The sequence below is a fragment of the Macrotis lagotis genome, chromosome X (assembly GCF_037893015.1).
Source record: "Macrotis lagotis isolate mMagLag1 chromosome X, bilby.v1.9.chrom.fasta, whole genome shotgun sequence".
NCBI classification, from domain to species: Eukaryota; Metazoa; Chordata; class Mammalia; order Peramelemorphia; family Peramelidae; genus Macrotis; species Macrotis lagotis.
The window spans coordinates 30150079-30171039 of NC_133666.1; the positions used below are offsets into that span (position 1 = coordinate 30150079).

The 20961-nt window shown below is 43.2% G+C and overlaps 1 long non-coding RNA gene across 1 annotated transcript; it reads right to left on the reverse strand.

Moving 5' to 3' along the window:
- Positions 1-2256: 2256 nt before the first annotated feature.
- On the reverse strand, positions 2257-4600 carry LOC141499884 (uncharacterized). Its single transcript, XR_012471782.1, has 3 exons — positions 4296-4600; positions 3376-4192; positions 2257-2875 (listed from the first exon to the last, which is right to left on the reverse strand). It is a non-coding gene; the product is annotated as an uncharacterized LOC141499884 (long non-coding RNA).
- Positions 4601-20961: the final 16361 nt, after the last annotated feature.

Below are 20961 nucleotides of genomic sequence, written 5' to 3' on the forward strand. Positions count from 1 at the left end.
CCTTGAGAGACCTAGGAGTGGGGTGGAGTAGAGGTAGAGAAAGCAAAAAATTGAAAGAGGCAGTGTGGAATAGTATAGTGGGTACTGGATTTGGTATTAGGAAGACCTGAGGGCAAATCCCACTACAGACATATTGGGGGATACAGCTTCCTCAGCTGTGAAATAAGATGAGGGCTTTGGAATCAATAGTCTTAATGGTTGGAGTCTAAGGACTTGGCAGAACAATATATTTCTGTTTAACAACCATCTGTATCCAAACAGCTCTTCCACCTTCTAGGATGGAAGGAGTCTTCTCTTGAAAGGGGCAGGAAACCACCAGTATCACTAAGTCCTGGTGCCTTTGGCCTCCTATGGGCAATTTGAAGTTCCCTTTGCCCCAGGCAAATGATGCAAACTATTTAGGGACAAAAGGGGTCCATTTTCCTGACTTCAGGAAAGAAAATATTTTCAATCATGGCAGACAGAAGGCAATCTTTTTCTGGCATCAAAAGGAAAGCCATGTGAGGGGGAGAGCAATTTCATAGCTCTCTGTCTTTGTTGATCAGGTCTGAGTTGTCAAAATGTGAGTATACATAGTGGATGTTTGGGCCAGGCAGCCAACTGACCCTACCCTACACCTTCCCATTAGTACCCCCCGACCCCCATCTCCTCAGTCACAAGGGAATCCTAGAGGATCTCTTAACTTTTAATCCATGGGAAGCTCAGTCAGGGAGGGATCCACCCACCCAAAAGGTATTTGTTCCTGGATCTACCACTTCACTACCCCTCACTCCCTGCCAAGGTGGAAGCTTCTATCCTGCTAAGGATAGTATGTGTTTGTATGTATGCGTGTATGTATATACTCTATAGATGCATGTGTCCATCCTCTATGCAGGAGTTTAGACATACCATTTATAAAATATAGAAGTCAGGAAAAACTAGATCTTAGTCTCAGTTTCTCTCTTCCCCTTTTCAGGTTTCTGACAAAGTCCTAGCCCTTCTGGGAGGCTATCTGCCTGCATACCTAGGGCCTCAGAGGAATCAAGAGGGAGTGCTCTAGGCTAGGCATTGCTTTCTGGGGACCATGGGTGCTCTCAACCCAGGAGCTACATATTGTGTAGGACACACCAATTGTGCCATAGCTCCAAGACTCAACCTTTCTCTACCAACCTTTGGGAGGGAAATGAAGCAATTGTCAATGGAGTCGGTACTAGCTGATCATCAGGCTCCTCCCCCTACTCCTTACCTGCCCCCCCCAACTGGAGTGTTCACAGGGGTGGAGGAAGAGTAAGTGTAAGTCACCCTTATACACCCCAGGATGTTGGAAACTACTTAGCACTGGCAGAGATTGTCATGAGGATCTCTGCTCCCACTTACCCTCAGAACCCACAGGCTTAGATGTGCCCTTGTCCATAACCTAAAACATCCCACAAGGATTTCTTGAATCATTTCATCAATGCCTCCCTTGAGGAGGGTTTGCACCCAGTTTGTTAGCTCCCTTTGGACCTTGGCACTGACTCCTTTTGGGCCGTGGCACCGGGACCCTGGACAGCAATCACCAGTTTTCACAGGCACTCTCTCAGCAGGTTCCTAGGGTTCCTCTGGGGAAAGAAGGCCCTTCAATGGGTGAGGGCTTAACTTGGAAAGCACCTTCATTTGCTTTGGGAAATATCACCTCTAAGAAATCTCTTTAACCTACAGGGGCCCTAGGATCTTTGAAGGATGAGAGGATACTAGAGTTTAGGAGCTGGGACCCCATGTCCACTTTTCATTAATATTAAACCTAGCCTCATCCCCATCCTTCCCTTTGTCCTTTTGAGGGGTCCTATAGTCTCTAGCCCCTTTCCCACCAGTTCCCCACCTAGATCCTGACTGGGCTCCTGAGAGTGAAAGGCATAGGCCAGGCAGCCAACTGACCCTCTCCTATACCTTCCCATTATTAGTATTCCCCCAACCCCTATCTCCTCAGTCACAAGGGAACCCCAGGGGATCTTTTAACTTGTTCCATAGGAAGCTCAAAGTGGGGAGGGATTCAATCAGAATCCCCCCCTTGTCCAAAGCTGGCCCCTTTGAATGCCTGTCCTTACTTTGAAAGGACAGCTGACTGGTATTTTGAATCAACTCCTTAGTTTGTCCCCTTTTGGGGGGAGGGGGAGGAGTTGGTCCCTCCCAAACAAGTTTTTGGAAATATTGAAGAGGGGCTATTTTTAAATTATTATTTTCATATTCCCTGGGGTGGTAAAAGAGTCCTAAGGAAAAGAAACACACACACACACATTGAATCTCAAAAAGGGGAAGAACATTTATTGGGGGGGGGGAACAAATATATTCACATTTTCTAATTGGGCTCTCAGGACTCCTTGAGAGCCCAAGGTGTCTTGGCCTCTTCAGCTTGCTTGGACTTCTTCCGAAGGTGCAGGGTTCGAGTCTTCTGGGTGGGGCAATTGAACCAGGCTCCTACCTCACTCAAGCAGCAAGGCAATACTGGAGGCTTGAAGTAGAGAACTCCAGTTTTGACGTGCTGCTAGGGCACAGCCGAGCTGGCACGGGGAGTCCTCTCAAGCCTCGAGTCTCGTCCGAAGCCAAGTTCAAAGAGCCACCAACCCAGCTGCAGAGTGGTGAACTTGACCACGAAGCAGGGGCCTGGCTGGGGGGGAGGGGGCTTCCCCCTCCTGCCTTGATTGATCATGCCCTTTAGGAAAATGTAACAGCCCACGATGGTTTGCATCACCTTATCTCTACAAACCATGGCGTGCTGCTATTTCTCCTAAAGGATTCTAGTGAAGTTGGAGGGCTCCAAGGCTAAGGCGGTTGGAGAAATATTGATGACATGACTAAAGGCAAACCCAGAGAGGGTCTCCATGCATTACTTTCTCCCAAGTGGCAGATCGAAAATCTGTAAGAGATAATGGAAGAAACTCTATGAAGGAAGTGGCCGAGAGGCTGAAGGGCCTTTCTGTATTGGGTCAGGCAGGTGGGGTGTAAAGGAAGAGGTTTGGCACAGATTACTGGGGGGGGTGGGGTAAGGAGAAGGGTGGGATGGATCATCTGGGGGTTGACTAAGGGGGAGGAGCAGTAGGAGATGGCACTGGGCCAAAAGCCACCCCTCATCCTTAGATTTGGAGGCTGGTGAGAGGAGGGATGGAGGGGTGGGGCAGCTCTGAAAGCCACCCCGCCCAATTAGAGGTGGAGAAATTCCACTCCCTAGAAGACTCAGGGTGGGGGAATATGGGGGGGGGGGGGAGTCAGGCAGAAAGTCCTTTTCCCCCTCTCTTTTAACTCAATTTATATGTAACTACTGGCTACCAGTTAATTTTCAACTCGGATTCTCTAAAAGACTTAAGAACTGGAGATCCTGTCTGACCTTTGTGTTTTGAGAACATTACCAATACTCACCATTTTCTAGAAAACTTCTTCCTGGTCCTGATGAGCTATATAAAAAGAAAAGCTGAATCTTGGTAAATGGAAGAAACACTTGTCAAATGAGATCTCTGCAGTATGTCGACAAGCAATCTAAGACTCAAAAGAAGTTTTACAGACAAGTGGCCGGCCTAGGTTAAAAGGAAATCTAAGTGGAGTCTTTGCAAATCAACAGGCTTTTCCAGATTTAGACACCTTAGAGTGAAACTACAATTTAGATGCTCACTAGTGAAAAACTGCCCTGTTCAATTAATGCCTTTCTTTCCCAAGTTCAACTGCTAACTCTGGCAAGTTTCTCCTCTGGTCTTACTTTGCAAAAAGCACACCTGGTGACTTGTTGCAGAACCTATCTGACACACAGCACATTATCAAGCAGATTTTAGCAGGGTTTTTGGCAGTTTCCCTTCTAAGGGAGCAACACAGAAAATCCCTGAACAGTCAGTAGCACCAAAACAAGTCACATTTTACCCTGTTACTTTTTCCCCCCTCTAAAAGTAGCCAACATCAGAGACAAGATACATACATTTTTCTAATGTACTGCACATGTTCTGGCAGCTGGATTTTTACTGGAAAAGAGGTGAAGTCAGCATTTTAAAACCATTGCATTGAAATTTCCTAAGAAAGTAGTGCAAAATTTATTCTTACCCAGTTTTCTCCATGATCTCCCTGCTTGGTGAAAGGAAATTTTGTTATTGAGCAAACAATCAGTACATTTCAAAAGGAAAATACACTCTTTTTGTAAAGCAAAGAAGTCATTTTACCTTGTTTCTTGCCCCTCCGATGGGAAATTGCTCTGAAAGACAGAAAAGAAAAAGCCTTGGTTAGTTCAAAAATATCCCTGAAACGCTCCATTGGAACTTGGAAGTTTCCCTAGACTAGAGAGAACATTGCCTTACCTCGCTGGGGTCGAAGTCCGGAGTGAGCGTCTCGGTGGGCAGAGGGAGTCGGTGGGCAGAGAGAGGCTGGCTGAGCAGGCTCGGAGGTGGCAGAGGTGTTCCAGTGGGTTCCCTTCCACTCCTCTGCAACTCAGCCTCTCGCCTGCTCGGCTTTTATATCTTTGAGGTAACCCCTTCACTCCCAGAATCCTGGCAACCTTTTAAGGGTTTGAATGGCTTCCAAAGAAAGGCACCTCCTCTTGGCTCAGGAGACTTCCTCCCCCCACCCTCACTCAAGTTTCCAGGGGCTTCTTGTCATTCTTGGCATTTGCCTCATTGGCTGATACAATAGACAAGGGATCGATACTCAAGTGTCACCCTCCACCCCCACCTTTGGGGCCCCCAGGCAGCTTGTTTGTGTGCCCCCCCCCCCCCCGCGCCCAGGCACCTTTGTTGCAAATTTTTCTAGGATGTTTAATTTTCATACGAACCGCCCCCCCCAGTCCATAGCATATTTCTTTCCTTTACCCTTTATGACATGAACCCCTCAACTATCAAATTTGTATAAAACTTTGGCTCCCCAAAGTTTTTCTTGTCTCTTTAGCCTTCCTCCCCACAAAACTTACTATTGAAATGTTTAATTCGGGTGAGGGACTGCAAAGATCTACACGGGAGGCGAATGGCAGCCCCCCTCCCCAATTCATTTTTTACAAATTTGTTCCTCCCCCCCCTTTTTTTAAATCTAGAGATTCATATGCTTTTTCCCCATCAAGTCTGCACGAACTACCAGTCCTCCACCAGGGCAAAACCGTGAGCCCACCGGGTTTGGGGTTTCTTTTCTTTTTTTCGCGCCCTCCCCAGATCTCATGTTCTCTTTCCACGCCACCCTCCAGTCCCATCCTCGGGGTTTTCTTCATCGCTTCTATAGTTTATAAGCACTTGAAAAGGGGATCCTTAGCTGCCCAAGGGCACAGTTGGTGCCTTAGTTGAGGCAGAGGAGAATTTTTTTCCCGGATATTTTTCCCGGGCTGGTGCAATCAAAGCAACTACAAGTCGGGGAGTGTGGGGGGCAAAAAAAAAATCGTAGCGAATAATTCTTTAGTCGCTAATGGCATCGAAACCTAAAAAACTTCCTAAATGTCCCTGTAGCACCCCCCCCCCACCTTTTTTTTCCTTCTGGGACTTAGTTTGCGTTGCCCCGCGGGCAGAGAAGAGTGCGCTCCCGGCGAATGCGCCCGCGCATCCTCCCCAAGTGGCAGGGCCCGGGGCTGGGTGGCTGGGCGCAGGGGAAGGGGCGTCGGGTCGCTAAGCGAGCCCTGCCGCGAGCTCAGCCGGTCAGCCGGGACAAAGCGCCCTCGCCCCCCACCTCCGAGAGGGCAGTGGCGGAGAAAAGGTCCCCCCAAATAAAGGACGAGCCCCGGCCGGCCGGCCCCCGGGGAGGGGCGCGCGCGGTCCTGCAGGGGGGGACCCCCCAGTGCGCTCGCCCCCAGCTCGGGTCAGGGCGCCATGTTGTCGCCCATTGCCCCCGAAGAAACCAGCGCCTTTCGTGGCACCGCTCCGGCCCTCGCGTCTGGGGGACGGCCGGGGGGACATGGGGATCCCACTCTCCCAGGAATCTGGAGTGGTGGCTCAATAAGGGTGCGAGATTCCCTTGCGGGGCTCCCCTCCGCCCTCCCGCCCAGGCGCTGAGAGTTGCGCGCGAGGGTCCCGGGGTCTGGACCCGACGGAGGCAAAGGGTGCGGGGTCGGGCTGGGGCGGGGGGGACGGCAGGTACTCCGGGAAACCCAGCCTTGCCGCGGGACCCTCGCGTCCGGGACTCGGAAGGAATATTTACTTTGTTTCCCCACTCTCCGAAGCAGTGAGGTAGCCCCCCCCCCCCCCCCCCGATTGATTGTCTCCTTTTCTTGTAGCAGCGGGGTTTATGGGGCTCAGGACAAAACCGGGGCCGGGTGGGTTCGCCTCGATTTCCCCAGTCCCCGGGTGAGCCCCCGGAGCAACTACCGAAGGCGCGCTCCAAGGTCACTCTCTGACCCCGGGCTCTTTGGAAGAGTCGGGGGTCGGCGACGTTGCAAACGGGCTTCTAGTTCGCAGTGGCGCAAGGGGCTTTCGCCTCCAGCCCGCGTCTACACAGTCCTGGCTGGGGAGGGGACCACATCGACCCGGGCATTGCTTCCACCCACGTCTCTTTTGCCCGATGATGGGGAAGGGTCCCTCAAAATGAGCCCGCGAGACCTCCTTTCCTCCTTCCCACTTTTCGAGAATTTATCTAAGAAAAGGACAAGTTATTTGGGGGGAACCAAGGTTTTTGGTCTTGCCCGAAATTGTCTCAGTGCCCAGGATTTGCAAAAGAGAGCCGTCGGTGTCGCGAGGTCCTGGGGACGTTCGGTGGAAAAGAAAGAGAGGAAATAAAGCAGGTGGCAAATAAAAGTACCGGGCTTGGGTTTTGGTTTCTAAAAAATGTGGAATGCAAGAAGCAACTCCGATGTCCCAAGTATTTGTTTCTTAGGCTTCAGAAAAATGCATTTCTGTGGGTAACTTGAAGGTGCCCGCGGACTGGTAAAACTGTGAGGTGAAATTCAAAGCCACATTGCGACAGGGGTGAAATGTTACCTCAGACTGTTCAGGGTAGCCAAGGCAGCTGCCCCCCCCCCCCATCAGAGCCCTTTCCCAGCAATATTTTTTTTGTTTAGGAAAAAGAAAGGGGAACCGAGGGGAGAAACTTAAAAAAAAGAAAAAAGAACTATCAAAAAAATGATTTCACATCCCTAAGTTCTCGGGGGAATCCGGCCCTCCTAATGCCAATAACCTTTAGGGGTTGAGGTGGCGATCACCTTTATTTTTTAACAATCAGATCCAGTGGCCCCGGGGCCACAGTTTTGCTGGTCCTCCAAGAATAAGCCTACGGGATCCTGTCGCTAGATCTTTCGGTAAAGCTTGCTGGTTGGTGTCCTGAGGGCCAAAAGACTTTGTGTAATGTGATATCAGTGCTTTATGAATCAATTTTATTTGTTAATCCACCTGTATTTATGCAGGCGTATTCATTTCTCCCACCCTCCATGAACAGTAGGGAAGATGGAACCCTATTAAGATGGACCGGGAGTAGGGAATTTTCACCTCAAGACAAATGAACGTCTTTATTAAACCCCTTTGGCTACATCCACAAATTGGAGAGTCAGTTGGATAGCGATGAATTCTTTCAGGATAATAACAGGAGAAGGTGAAGTAAAGCAAGCTGAAGTACTTACTCAAGTGGACAGTCTTCAAATATTTTCCCAATAGAATGGCTTGAGGATTTTCCTAGATTTATTATGCTAGAGGGAAGGGGGGGAACTTTTGAGTTGAACTCTGCTCCTGCAGTCGGGTGGGCCCCCTGCTAATCTTGACAAAACACACCAGGAGGCAAAATTTACCTTGTTTCCACTCTTTAGGAGGGAGAGGATATTTGGACTAAGAAAAAGGATGAGTTTTTCTACATAGGTATTAGTTCTGAGGGTGACTGGCTTCTGTATGAACTCTAAATAAGCGGCTAAAAAGGGCATCTGGAACTAGACAATCCTTTGTTAATGCTGTTTCCCAGAATTGCTGAAGACCATTCCTGAAACCCTTGCTTTTACCCTATTTCCAGGGGGGAAAACCAGATCTAGGTGCCTCCTCCGGTCTTCTTCAATGAAAAATGCAAAGTGCAAAGGAGTTTGATTAATAGCAAGCATTAGGAACAGAGTTAGGAAATTGGGAGAGGTCAGCCAAGAGAGAGGTCACAAAGATCTGAGGTACTGGCTATAGGGAAGGGGCAGACAGGACATGAAAAAGAACTAAATTGGGACAGTTGAAATGTTCAAGGATGAAACTAGCTGATAATTTAAGTTACTTGTTATTTTGGGGCTGCAGGGATGGGGGGGCAGGAAAAAAGAGTTTTGTGTGAAACAAGTGAGGATGGATCCTTGGAAAGGCTCACAAGAACCACAGGGAGATTAGGTTGCTCTGAACCTTGTCTTTGAAATAGACACTACAGTTTCAGAATTTACACTGCCTTGAATTTCAACTTTCTTGCAAAGGAATCTTTTTTTTCTGATTATTTTCTAAGCACAATTTGAATAAAAAAAGGCAAGATTTAGGTTGTAAATATTCACAAGTCTTTGCAAAGATAAGAGCAGGGTAGAGTTACATAATGTAACAAAGAAAACAAGAATCGGGTTATGAACATAGAGCTAGTTCTTTCTAAGGCTTTTTTTAAAAAAGGTTGAAGCAATAGTTAATAAGTTGCAACTATACAATAATGCTTTGTGTGCTGCCTTTCTATGACTAAAGTAAGTTCCCTAGGATAGGTTTGATTTTATTTCATGAAATAAGTTAAGCTGATAGTGATTATTTGAAAAACTTTAAGCTTTCATGAAAATCCTTTAAAATCTTAGCAGTTCTCTTCTCCCCCACCCCACAAAAAAAAAATAACCTCACTAGGAAAAAGCAAGATGAATTATTAGTTTTTTCCTTTGCAAAAGAAGAGCCCAGTAAGTCATTGATGACTGCTGCTTTTGATTTAGAGGTTTCTTTTTCCTTCTGAAAGAAACAAAGTCACTACCACAAATTCTGGTGGGATTTCTTCTTTAAATAAGTCATGTTTTCCTTATTGAGTGCACACTATTATTTTCTTAATTATTTCTGGGTTTTTGCCTGTTAAACCAAGGATTTTCTCAGATGACAAAAACAATTGGTCCTTTTCGCTCTGCTAATAATAAGATGTCCATACTAAAGTATATGTATGTCCCCAAATCTTTAAAGACTCATGAGTCACCAACCATTTCTTTTTATTCCAGGGAGTTGGGATATCATAAATCCTTCCTCACTTAAAAAAAAAATTATTAACTAATCCTCATCTTGGGCTGGTGACTTGATTTGATGGCTAAGCAGCCTGGTATAGGGGCATGAACTGAGTTCTGGACTTGGAGTGAGACGATTCAGGTTCAGAGCTTGGTGCTTCTGCCTCTTGCCGGTATTGAGACTTTGGGGAAGTCACTTCATGTCAGTTTTCTCAGCTATAAAATTGAAAATATAATATCTGTATTACCTACATCACAGTGTTATTGTGGGGAAAGAGCTTTCTTAACCTAGTGTTAGATAAATGAAAACTATTGTTTGAGGGCAGCAGAATATAAGTTTTATTCTGTACAGATTCTTTCATATACCTACCTACCTTTTGCATAAAGTATAAAGGGAGAAAGTAACTTTTAGGTTTTTTTTTTTTTTTTTTGCAAGGCAAATGGGGTTAAGTGGCTCGCCCAAGGCCACACAGCTAGGTAATTATTAAGTGTCTGAGACTGGATTTGAACCCAGGTACTCCTGACTCCAAGGCCAGTGCTTTATCCACTAAGCCACCTAGCCACCCCGTGAGAAAGTAACTTTTAATGAAATGTAGTAAAGAGAAAAAACACACAACCTTTTTGGTAGATTAACAAAGGACAGAGTTAAGGTATGCCAGCTAACTCAAATGACTTGGACATTTTGTGGTTAAGAATAGTGAACATGGATTTTTAGTGTCTTTCTTGGCCTATTCAATGGATCTGTGATCTCACTTACTCTGGGTTTTCCCTCCCTTGATGAAGACTAAATTACATCCATGCCACCTCATCTTGTTTCATTCTTTTTCATATTCTTCCACAGAGAAATTTAGCCAACATCCCTCAAGACCAAAGGCCTTTCTCTAGGTCACTTTATGTTTTGGGGATACCAATGGAACACTTAATCTATCCAGCTGCCATTTTTCTCACTTGCTGGGTGGCTGGTCTACATCCTTTTCCAACCGTACATTTCTTCAAGGATTTCCATGATACCAGTTCTTGATCATAGATCATCATTGGAAACATGTAGTCATTTGTATTCATCATGTGTTTTGCCATTGCCCTTTGGGTCACCTGTAGGTTTGATTCCTTGGGACATATTCCAAGATTCACCACTATATGGTTTTAGGGGGAGAACATTTATATTAAAACATAGGTTTTTGCACTGGGGGATGGGGAAAGCCTGAGATAATTAAAATCATTGTACAATTTCACAGAGCAATCCAGTCTGCTCCCTTCCTCTTATTCAGTCTTTAACTGTATATACTAATTCAACCAATTGACTTTCTAACTGGATATATGTCATCATCTACAAATAAATATTTTAAATCCATTTCGTTCTTACTTTATGAATTTTTAGATCTATCTCTTCCAAATAATCATGAATATCTTTGAGGAGATCTATCTGAAAACAAGAGCATTTAGAGGACCTCGCCATTCTTCTTGCATTTGAATCTTCCATTGGACATCCTTTATGATAGTGGCATGTAATACACAGAGGGTCATTGGACAGAGTTATCACAATAGTTGCATTTTTCCAAGGACTTCTGCAGGGCCTTAATATGTGTATAAGAGTCTCCTTGTTTGGAGAAGAGACTTTAAGGCTATGTTTTACTTGACTGAGTTCAATGCTTTTTAAAAAAAAAAATCAGCAAACATTAAACTTAGTGGGATCTTTCTATCAGTTACATGACTATAAATGTATGATCTATAACTTTCATTTGTGAAAGCCTGGTTGTTCCCTTGATATGCACGTAGATTATCCCTACAGAGATTTCATAAAGACAAAAAAACTAGGGCTATGCATTGGTAGTTGAAGATGCTCTTTCAATTGTCTTTTTGGCATATTGATATCATCTGGCACTTAAAAAATTCTTATGGTATCTTATACCTCTTTGAGTTATTTTGTACCTTGACTCATCAACTTCAAGATTGTGTCACCTCTAGCCCTGACTTTCCTTAAAGTATACCTGATCTGGTCTGGCTACTCTTTTCCCTTTTTTTATGCTTCACCTCAGGATAGAGATTTTAGGGTCCAAATATGGTGATCCAAACAAATAGATTGTTCTAGGAATGTGGATAAAAACTGTTCCATTTTTCCATCTCTTTTTTTGTCCTCCTGCCAGGTTCATCTGAAGGCCTTTGTGAGCTCTAATTAAAAAAAAAAGGATTGGCATGTCAAATATCAATGTCAACATTTGAAATGTAATTATACCTTGGGAGGCTTTTGCACATATGGTCAGTTAGTTGCACCATTTATATTAAAATTAAAGAACAACAGTGAGAACCACTAAAGAGGTTCTGGAAAAGCCAAAGTGTCTGCCAAGGTTATATTACGTCAGTTTCAGGATCTTGCTTTGTAAAGGGAAAATGCTCCTGGCAAGGATGAGTTTGCTGAGGGGTGTGGAGTTGGGGGCAGATGGAAAAGAAAGGGAAGGGGAGATCTGTGGAGGGAGAGAAGGTAGGGGAAGGGAGATTTCATGGGTGGGGGAGAAAGAAGGAAAGGGAAATTTTCATCTGGGAGGAGATGGGGAAAAGAAGAGGAAAGACAGAGAAACAAGGGAAAGTGTCATCTCAGGGGAGAGGAGTAGAGCAAATTGATAGGGAGAAAGGAAGGGAAAGAGAATGAAGACACAAAAAAAGAGGAAATTTTAGATGGGAGAGAAAGGAAAGACAGAAGGGAAGGAAAGAGTTGGGGTTGGGAAGGAAAGAGAAGGGATTATTGCAGGGTGGGAGGAGTAAGGAAAGCCATTTAATGAATTTTGAAGCTACATCCATTTTATTCGTATTTCAGACAAAGGTGAAGTCAAGTATTTTTCAAACTATGGTAGTATTTTATTGAAAACAGGGAAAGGAAAAAAAGTCAAGCTATGAAGCACAAATAAATATCTTTGGGGCAGATGTGCTGGCATTTAGAAATAAGGAATCCTTTTGTTTCTGTCCTTCCTGTGTATTTACATCTTAGTAATTACTCTGAGACAAAATGCTTAGAATTTCTATAGATGCTGAAAACATCTTTTCTTTAATTTCCTTTCCTTCAGGAAGAGGGTTAGATTTAAATGTGGGACTCTGAAACCAAGTAGACTGTTGCAGGATCCCACACAGAGAGATCCCCTTCTCCCCTATTCTTTTCATATCGTGGCTTTGGTTTGCACAAGGGGTTAGGAGAAGGACTTACTTAGAAGTGCTAGGGAAAATAGAAAAAGTGAGAGGTTTTGGCGTGGTAGAAAGAGAAGAAAAGGAAGAAGGGTGCATGTCAAACAGCGAATGGAGAGCTGATATTGAAGTTGTGTGTTTCTAAAAAATTTCACCACTTAAGGTTCAAACACTGGACTTAGACTCAAAGGCACCCTGGGAGATTGTGAGGGCAACACTTTATGAAATGCTGTAGAAATCTGAGATATTTGTAAAAGGTCAAATTCTCAGGGTTATAAGACCCTGCCTGAAAGAAGGTTGCCATCTTCTCATGCACTTATTGGTGGCTACCCCAAATTGGAAAGAACTAAGTTCATTGCTCATGTGAGTGTTCTAAAGAAAAGCAAGAATTAATCATAATAATAAAGAATGGTGGAGGTAAAGTAGGGGGAATAGTTTTCAAGAATTATTTACTAATTGTTTTATTTTATTTTTTCCAATTACATGTAAACCCAGCTTTTAACATTCATTTTTTATAAGATTTTGAGTTCCACACTTTTTTACCTCCCTCCCTTCCCTCCCCTCTCCCCATGACATAGAGCAATCTGATATAGGTTATACATGTGCAATCATGTTTAACATATTTTCATATTATTTATGTTGTAAAAGAAGAATCAGAACAGAAGAGAAAAAATCCATGAGAAAGAAAAAATAAAAAAACAAATTTTAAAAAATGAATATAGAATGCTTTGGTCTGCATTCGGACTTCATAATTTTTTTCTCTGCATGTGAATGGCATTTTCCATCACAAATCTTTTTTACTAGTTGCTTTTTCCCCTTTACTTCTAATAATACTTCCAGCCCCCCTTCCATTTCCAATGTCAAAAGATTGAACCCTGAAAAGGGTCATGGATGTGGGGGAGAACTGAGTTATTCATTTCTCAGTTAACTCTTGCTTTCTAAGTTAATTTACTGTTCTGGGATAATTCTTAATCTTAAGTACTATGATGGATCTGATATTCCAACAGCTGTTGTGTTGATTGCTGGAGAAAGAAAACTTTTTTTTTTTTGCGAGAAAACAATGAAAAGGAGAGAAAACCTCATGCAAAGCTGCTGCATGGCTTGAAAAAAGAGAGTCTAGGACCCAAGAAAAGAATTGCGGAGAGTAATTCCCAGAGAGATGTTCATTTCTGTCCTTAGACTTTTCCTTTGTGTAAAGTGGCTCAGCAGGTGGAAAGCATGCAGGAAATCTGACTGGGTTGGTAAGCAAGGAGTCCGGTGTTAGTGATTGTCCCATCTGGCTGCTATCCTTTTGTATGTTCATGGAAGGGGGGGGGGTGCAAGTATTCAGTAGGAACACCAGTTCTCGAAATTTAGCATTCTCTTAGATTATTTAAATTCATAGTTCTGAGAATGGAACCAGTCTTTACCAGACGGTCAAATGATTCCATGATACCAGAAAGGTTAAGAACGTCTGGTCCTATTTCTCCATTTCGTCTCTCCTAGTCATATTAGAGGGGATACTAAGCTGCAGGTGGGAAATGAATTGTCTGTCTCCTGTGCCCTTGGGAAAGAACACAATTAGTGTCATTCTATGTACAAAAAAAGGGAGAATTGTAACCCAGTGCTCTTAGGAATTGTGAAGAAGAAAGAACCAGATAAAACAGAAGGTTTATGGTTGGGAGTAACCTTGGTCATCAACTTAGCAGTTGGATTCTCAAATGCTAGAGGGTCTTCTTGAGTGGAAGACTGAGATATTTGGATTTGTTTATCTCAAGGGCAAAGAGGAGCAAGTCTAAGATTTGGAGCAAGGAGCAGTTTAATGAAAGCAACTCTATTTAGAGAGATTAATCAAGCATTTCTGGCAACCCTGTGAACTAGAATATTTGCTTAACCACAGCACCCTGTTCAGATAAGAGCAAACAATTCCCTTAAATTTTGCCTGTTGGCTTCACTAGAAAGACTATTGTGAGGGGAAAAAAAAAACCTTTCTAAATGTATAACTTAAAAAGTTGCACATGTTCCTGAAAGGTTAAATGACTAAGGAACTTGACCCTGGTAGTGTAGGCAGTTTGTGTGTGAGGTAGTACTTGAACCAGATCATCCTGCTTTCTCAAGGCAGTCCCCTATTCACTAAGTCACCTAAAGAAGTTACTATTTAGGTGGTGCAGTGGATAGAGCACCGGCCCCGGAGTCAAGAGGACCTGAGTTCAAATCCAGTCTCAGATATGTAATAATTGCCTAGCTGTGTGACCTTGGGCAAGTCACTTAACCCCATTGCCTTAAATAAATAGTAAGAAATAACTTCTTAATTAATATTAATGAATAACTTCTTATTCAGTATCTTCAAGAAGTTACAACTTTGTGCTTAACTAAGGAAATGTAGATATTCAGTCACCTTTCTCCAGCCCCCAACCCTCAACCTCTATCAGAATCCAAAGACTTCCATTGCAAATTTAAATCTTGGGGCAAGCTGACTAATCAGAGGAGTGGGATTCATCTCTCCCAGTGGAGTCAAATGTAAGTATAAGAACTGTGGAAAAGGTGCTAAGTTTGGAGTCCAGAAGACCAAAGTGCATTTCAGGGCCATACTATTTACTTACTACCAGGGTGATGTTGGGAAAACTAGCTGAGCTCTGGGATCCCTTCCAGCTCCTATAATCCTAAATCTCTCTAGGTCTCAGTTTCTTCCACTGTAAAATGAGTGGCTAGGGCAAGATGGCCTCTAGGGTTCCTTCTAGCTTTAAATCTATGATTTGATGATAAACAGACCTTGTTTTCAGTTTTGCCAATGTGCATCCAGAAGAGGAAGTTCTATTCATTTTGGATCAATGTATGCCATGGAAACAATGGAAAGACTGACAAGTTGCCTTCTGTGGGGGGTGGGGGAGGGAAGCAAGGTTAGGGGGGAAATTGTAAAATTCAAAATTACATGTTTATAATTCAAAACAAAAGAAAGAAGAGCAAGATCTGAGAAGAGATCAGTTTCCTTCTGATGGTCAGATAACTGATTCAAGACTAAAACTTTTGTCTGGGCAGCTGAACTTCTTCACCTTCCTACCAGTTCACCCCTGCCTTTTCCCTTGTCTCAAGTGGGGTCTTCTCCAACACAAAAGTCAGGTTGTGTCTTCCCCACTAGGAGCAGTATGGGACCCTAACTCATTTTAGAAAGCACTTCTAAATCATGGGTGGGCAATAGAAGGTTCTATTTTTTGTCATCTTGTATTCAAGATATTAGCAGACCCTGAAAGGAGTCTTGGAAGAGAATAAAGAAAGAAGCACTTGGCCAATTTTTAAAAGTGACTCTTGAAGTCAATTTAAAGCATGCTCAATGTATGGTACTATGGAAGGAAACAGTGAGTGCAGTGTGGTGGAAAGGACATTGGACAGATGGGCAGCAGGAGACCTGGGTTTTGTCTCAGTTCTACCATGAACTCACCAGGTGACCTTGGATGGTCATTCCTTTTCCCTCCTGGAGCCTCATTTTCCCCATCTGTACAATGTGGGAGTGGGACTTGATGGTTTCTGAAGGTCCCTCCCAGCTTTAACATTGAATGGTTCTCTGATTCTATGGAATGCTGACTAGGGGGTATCTCCATTCTGCTGACAAAGGCAAGTAACAAAGGTTAAGTCTAGCCCTCCAAATCAGGGAGCAAGTTTATGGGCCCTCACAATGTCACACAACTTGCCTATGTCAAGTTCGAACTGTCAGCTCCTGCTAATTCTGAGTTAATTAATAAGTGCTTTGAATTTTCTTAAATTACTTTTCCTATGAGGGGTTTCTCACAAACTTTGTCCAGAGTTTAAGGAGGGCAGCTCCAGGAAGGGGCTCTAAGCAGCCCAGGGATTCTGGAAGCAAGTGTGGAAGCCAATGAGGGTGTTTCATTAATAATTGTTCTAGCATCCATAGGCAAAGCCCCTTGCCTCCATAGAGGTGGCACATGCCCCCATCTCTGCTCCTCCCCCTCCCTACCAGTTAGCCTGATGGGAAATCAATTATTCAAAGGAGTTCAGGAAGAGAGAATGTTCTCATTCTGATTATCAAGAATCCTACCATCATGGTTGGGCTTTTTCTTTTCCTCTTCCTCTCAAATTGTATCTTGGCTCAAAGGACCTTGAACAGTATGCTATCATCAAAAGAAGCACAGCACTGGATTTTATAAAAATTCTTTCTGATAGATCATTTGGAAAGCCTTTTTTTTTATCAGTCAGTGTCAATTGGCCCTTGTACACACTGCTTTCTCCTGAGAATGAAAATGTAAATGATTACAGAGAGAATGAAGTGTTGAACTAAGTGACACTCCAAGCATTTTCCATATGCTGCTTATTCTCCTGTCATATTTATATAAATATATTGAGTCTAATGCCTGTGGATTTGGCCAGACCGATCAGATTGAAGGTCTTCTGACTCCACAGTTAAAACCAGTTTATAAGCTGAAATCTGACCTGAGTTGTTTTTCTCTGGGGGAAAAAAAGTTACAGAAAAATCACAAGACTGAAAGTCTCTGTTTTGGGGTGCTGGCAAGACTATAATTATGGCTTAAGCAGGAAATTGTACAGATCACTCAAAGGGATTAACGCTAATTAGAATTAAAGAAAGTTAGCTGTAAAATTTAGCCTTTTCTTTTATAACAAACACTTGTCCTTTGATTACACATATATAAAGAATAACATATTTCCAGTGACACACACATAAACTATGCAAATTTGTAAAATGAAAAAAGTTGGACTAGGTAATCTTTAAAGATCTTTCTGACTCTTCTGCACGTGTATTTTACACATGTACTCACAACACATATATATTTGTACTGTATTATTAACATTAAGTTTGCCAGGCTTTTATTTTTGGTGGGGGAGTGGAGAGATTAGTTACAAGTATTCCCCCCCCCCAAAAAAAAGGGTACCTGTTTACAATTTGGCATGAAGGGTTCTCTGTCTCTTAACCTGAACATTTACTTTACACACTGTTTTTGAACATCTGGTTGACTATTTTCAGATTACTGGTATTTTTTTTAAAAGATGGAAAGTTTTCTGTCTTCTTTTATAAATGAAAACTCTTTATAATATCTCTCATTTTGAAATAGTTGGCAAAGAAGAATGACAAACTCCCTTAAACTATCATCTCAATCATTCTTGGTATCTTCATTGAAAAAATGCTCATATCTTTAGAAGGTAATGATGCATTTCTATTACCCCAGCAAAGATGACTGAAACTGAGTAATGGTTATTTATGAACTGTTTAACCTTTTTTTTTTTGTAAAACTATTTTTTATTATATAGCTATTTTATTTGTTTTCCAATTATTTACAATAGTGGTTTCTACTATCAATTTTTTGGTAAGGTTTTGAATTTTATACTCCCCGCCCCCCAAAGGTAATCTGATAATCTTTACATCTAAACTGTTTCACTTTTAAAAATTACATTAACATGACTGCTACAAGAGTTAAACTCTTTGAAAAAAACTGCTATCTTCTTGTCTGATCTTGTTATCTCTTATACTTTTTGTTTCTTCCTTAAGGACGTGATTTCTCTCTCATCACATTCAATTTGGATCAATGTATACCATGGGAACAATGTAAAGATTGACAGATTACTTTATGTGTGGGGGGTGGGAAGTAAGATTGGGGAAAAATAAATAAAATCTTTAATAAAAAAAACAACAAAAAAGAGTTAAACTCTTTGGGAGTTGCATCTCACAAGAAAAATAAATCAATTTCTTCAGGACAAAATGTTTCCTTTCATTAGGGCAGTTTTTGATTGGACCCACTTGGAAACAGAGCTCTGGTTAACGACTCCCAAGACTTTTTCAGTCCCCTAGAATCAGCAGACCTGTTGGCATCCTTGCTGTGTACCCACAATTTTCCTAGATGTTAGGAAGAATATGAAGGAAAAAAGAAGGCAACATCCTGCCCCCCTCTCTTCTGCCACTCCAGTAGTCTACTTGAGCCTACTCCACAGCTGGATCTTTTCCTGTCATTGGCACATCTGTCTTTTTGTCATTCTTTAATTGGGGAGGGGGGTTCCCCCAGGATTTGCCTCTGGTCTTTTCTAGGTTCCACAGGAGATCCACAGCCATTTTAGCTCCAAGGATCCTTTCACCTCTCATAGTCTAGGGATCTTATCTCCCCTCTGCAGATGTTGGCTGCCCAGATTGGAATCTCTGGTGCTGACCTCTTCCTAAATCCCAGTCTGACTTCTGTCTAGTGGGGCATTTCTACCTGGCTATCATGCCACAATCTCAAAACCTGTTCCAAACTGTGCTCAAAACAGGTCTCTTGACCGTGTCAGTTCATAGTACCACCATTTCCTCAGTCTTGTTGGACCAGTCTCTTGCTCTCTCTGATCCTCAGAGTTCCCTGACAAATGAGGGTGGTGGACAAGAGAGTATAGGATCATAGTTTTAGGAAAGCCCATTTGAGTTTTACGGAGGAGGAAACTGAGGTCCAGAGAAGTTATGGGACTTGTCCAAGGTCACAAGTGACAGTCAGGATTTGAACTCAAGGCCCATGATTCCAAATTCTGATTTTTCTGTTGCATCATGCTTTCTGGATTGCCAAATCAGACTTCCAGCTGGTCTCCCTATGTAAACTAGTCGCTCCCTATGTAAACCTTTCCTGTGAACTGCTCCCAGATGAATCGTCCTCAGATTCCACTTTCTTTTTTCTTTTAGAAAGATTTTATTTATTTTGAATTTTACAGTTTTCCCCCCAATCTTGCTCCCCCCCCCAAAAAAAGGCAGTCTATTAGTCTCAAGATCCCACTTTCATTATGGTATTCCTCTGCTGAGAAGTCTTTAAGAAGACCCCCTACTCCACCCTCCCCCAGTCATATAGGACAAAGTCAGAGCAACTTCACCCAACATTTAAGATTATCCATTGTCTGACCCCAATCTACCTATTTAAATATCTCCCCATACTCCCTTACACAAATCTCCCCCCTCAGCCCAAGCCACCAATCCAGTATTCCCCAAATATACTATGTTTTTTTTCTACCTTAGTGCCCATCATACTCTTGTCTCCTTTCTTCAGGGTAGTTTGTGTTCTGAACTAAATCCCATTCATCCTTTCCTTTTAGGATTCAAACATATTAACACCTTCCAAGTCCACATTACTCTCTCTCTCTCTCTTTCTCCTCTCTCTCTCAGATTTCCTACTGAAGTTACAATCCACACCACACATTTTTTCCACTTCATTCTAGACTGTCTTATATCACTGTCTAATCTTTTTGTGTACATTAGTCTTATCTCTCCAGACAGCCTGTAGATAGATAGGCCAGTGAGGGCAGAAGTGGACTTTTCTTAGATTCTCCCCTCTAGTACCTATTACTATAATATAGGCTGTCTGTAGAAGTAAATGACCTGCCCCAGCAGTTGCCCAGTCTTGTGAGCTGATTCGTATGTAAATCATTTAAGTGGCGTGCAAGTACATAGTGTTCGCCTTTCCAGATGCCTGCATGCCTACATGGGGCCCCATGTCTTTTGCCAATGGGTGTCTGATTGATCCTCAAACATTGTGTTCCTGGGATGTTGCCTAGAGCTTTAGAATAGGGCCCTGGTGACCTTCTCTTGGGAAAGCTCTGATGTGTCCGAACTGACATCTGGTCTGCTAGGCTGTTGTCTTCAAAATGAAGACAAAAACTACCAAAGGCCTGTGTGCCTTTGCTCACAGTGTTCTCTACCCTTCTTGTCCCTTCTCTCCTTTCCCCCACCTCTTGAGATCCTACCCAACTTTTCAAACTAAAATTCTGCCTTTGGCTCTTCCTGATATACCCCAGCCATCCCCAGTCAATAATGACCAACATCTCCCCCTCTCCCTAGCCCCCACCCCAGTCACACACACACACACACACACACACACACACACACAGACACAAACAGACACAGACACACACACATTTTGTACTTCTCGTAGGCCTTTTTAAGTATTACTTTACATCACAGGAATCTGAGTTACTATTAACCTCCTAACACCATTTGAGCTCCTTGAATGCAAGGACTCAGTTTCATTTAAGGCCTCTGTCTCCTCCCAGCCCTGAGATAGGTGTTGAGCACACTGCAGACACCTGGGAAATGTCCTATGCCTTTGAATGGTGGAACCAACCAAAGGATCAGAGAATTACCTGACAGAGAACTTGCTTAGGCAGGCTGTAAAAGTCTGCCGTTATTGGTCCCAAAGGGCAAAGCCATGGTAGCATTCCAAGCTGGAGGGGACCTTAGAGACCTTCTAGTTCAGCCGATTGAGAAGCAGCCCTGGTGTAGAGGAAAGAGAGTGAACTGAGATCCCTCATGTGACTTTGGGTAAGTCAACACTTCAGCCTGAATTTCCTCCTTGGAAGCATGCAGTGGCCATGGCTGTAGGACTTCAATCCCAAGTTGTCTGGAGGCTCTAATGAGAGAAGGGCTAAAAAGATGCTTTACGAATCTTAAGACATTATAAGAGAAGCTAACTATTCTTATTTTGGTCAATTTTGGATTAACAAAATATTTCTTAGTCATGATCTGGTTAGTTAAGCAAGGGCTACCAGTGGTGCTAAGTTGAAACAAACAAACATTTCCTTTTGACTTGAAAATGGAATGTAGGGTATTAGTTAGGGTAAATTATTCAAATGAAGGCACATTACCAAAGCATCCCCCTCCCCACCCCTGCAGCTGGTGGCTGGGGAAGGAGGGGAAGAGGGGGAAGAGGGGGAAGAGAGGGTCGCCAGGGAATGGGTTGTAT